Here is a 2,425-nt window from a genome sequence, read left to right as displayed (position 1 = left end):
ATTCCTTTTGCTGTTTATCGCTTTAAATTACGACGCTTTAGATAGGTTCTTTGGTCCTTGAATAATAATGGTTCTCTATTTAAATTCCGACGCTTCGGATAGGTTCCTTGGTTCCATGAATAATAATGGTTCTCTATTGAACTTTTCCATATATATATATATATATATATATATATATATATATATATATATATATATATATATATATAAAAGATGTGTACCCCACATATTGAAGTATACTGCTATTTAATTATATTAAGTAAGATTTGCGAGGAAAATGATAAACACCCTCAGTTTATATATATGGCTTTGTAAATAAGAAGTTTTCAATGGAGACAATCCAACCAAGTGTTCCCAAGTACTTGCAAAATTTTGAAGTGTCCAAAGAGTGCAATGATCTGATTTCCTCCTTGCCCAAAGATAGAGGATGGGCTGTACCCATCATGTACCAATACCAAGGTTTTTGGCATCATACTTGGCAGCTCCAAGGAGTTCTAGCATTTCAAAAACATTTTCTTGCACAAGACACTGATATTCTTCTCGTTACAGCTCCAAAATCTGGCACCACCTGGTTAAAGGCAATTTCTTTTGCTATCATAAACCGAATTCAATATCCTATCGCTTCCAAAGACCACCCTTTACTCAAAAACAATTCCCATGTAGTTGTGCCTTTTGTGGAACAGGTCTATGCTGATGATAACTCTAATCCCGACTTCTCTGAGACACCTCCTAGACTCTTTGCCACTCATGTGCCTTATGTTTCACTACCTGAATCCATCCACAATTCCAAGGTGAAGATCGTTTATATGTGCCGAAACCCAAAAGACTTATTTATTTCTGCTTTTCACTTTACAAACAAGTTGAGGCCCCAACATATGGGGACCAATTCCATGGAAGAGATGTTTGATTTGTTCTGTAAAGGAGTGTTCCTATATGGGCCCTATTGGGACCATGTGCTCGAATTTTGGAATGAGTCTCTAAAGAAGCTTAAAAAAGTGTTGTTTTTGAAGTACAAGGAGATGAAAGAGCAGCCAACTACTCAAGTAAGAAAATTAGCAGAGTTTTATGGTTGTCCATTTACACTAGAGGAAGAGAAGGAGGGGATTGTGGATGCTATCTTAGGTTTGTGTAGCTTTGAAAGTTTGAGTAATATGGAGGTGAATAAAAAAGGATATTTGCCGACCGGTGAGATGAAGGAGGCGTACTTCCGGAAAGGTGAGGTCGGGGACTGGAAGAATCATTTGACAGTGGAGATGGCGGAAAAACTAGACATCATCATTGAATGCAAGTTTCAAGGATCAGGATTAAAATTTTAAAGAAATAAAATATGTGAATATAAACCTTGCTTAAATAGATTGTTAAGTTTTAATGTTTATTCTAAGTAGTTTGGTTAAACAACATGCTTTGGTGTTATATGAATAAAAAATGCATATATCTATACGATCTACAGATTTATAATATTCTCAAAGATATGTACAAAAACGCTTATATATTTGGTAATTGGAATAAATGTATACATTTGAAAAATACAACGACATTTTTTTGATCTTCAGAAAAACTTTGTATATATGGGGAAACCCATTAGAATTCGTCCAAGGCTTCTAAGTGATGGGTTTTATACAAACAATCCTATGTGTGCATGCAACCCTAATTTGGATCTATGTTTTGCTATTAGATACACAACATTATGAACACAAGAATAAAACCCTACAGAACAATGCTATTTTCGAAATTAATATACAAGGTTAGATTACATACCTCTTGTTGTTATATTGCAATAACAACTTAAATCTTCAAACCCTAAGTCTTGAAAGCAAGCACCACAAGTGTAGTGCCTCTAATGGCTCACAAACACTATAAGCAATTGGAGAGGCTATAGAGAGAGAAGGGAGGAGGTGGAAATCGTCCTTGGGACTTCTTAGAAGCGTGTACACGAATTCCCAAGGCCTAGGGGTCTTTATATAGGGTTTAGATTAGGGTTTCAGTCCTTATCCTTATCCAGTTACTTGCCCACCAAGCAACCACAAGATAAGCCTTGAAAACCCTTATCTCTTGGTCCTTGGACGATTTTAAGGATATCCTTGTCCTTGAATTCGTCCATCCTTTAACAAGGATAACCATTGCCCTATTTTGCAACTATCACATAATTACAATTTAGCCCCTCCAGTTTAATTAATTACACTTGATCACAAAATTAATTCCTAATTAACTATTGACCAATATTAATTAAACAAATATGATTTCTCCTTTAATATATTATTCTTATAACATATTAATAAATCATAATAACCTCTTTCTCTATTTATTTCTCCAGTCAAGTTGCTTTGGTGAAGGCAACCCAAAAGGACCATGCACAATCGGGCCAAGTACTTGCCTAATATAGTTGCAGCCTTAGATACTATTCTAACTGTCTCCCACTTGGATA

General features: G+C 35.3%; 1 pseudogene; it reads left to right on the top strand.

Moving 5' to 3' along the window:
• The first annotated feature begins 283 nt into the window (after positions 1-283).
• Positions 284-1,329, top strand: LOC145001958 (cytosolic sulfotransferase 12 pseudogene; annotated as a pseudogene).
• The last annotated feature ends 1,096 nt before the right edge of the window (positions 1,330-2,425 follow it).

This window comes from Lactuca saligna, chromosome 6 (assembly GCF_052625555.1).
Source record: "Lactuca saligna cultivar CGN05327 chromosome 6, ASM5262555v1, whole genome shotgun sequence".
In the NCBI taxonomy this organism is placed as follows: Eukaryota; Viridiplantae; Streptophyta; class Magnoliopsida; order Asterales; family Asteraceae; genus Lactuca; species Lactuca saligna.
This window is presented reverse-complemented; position numbering and strand designations above follow the sequence as displayed.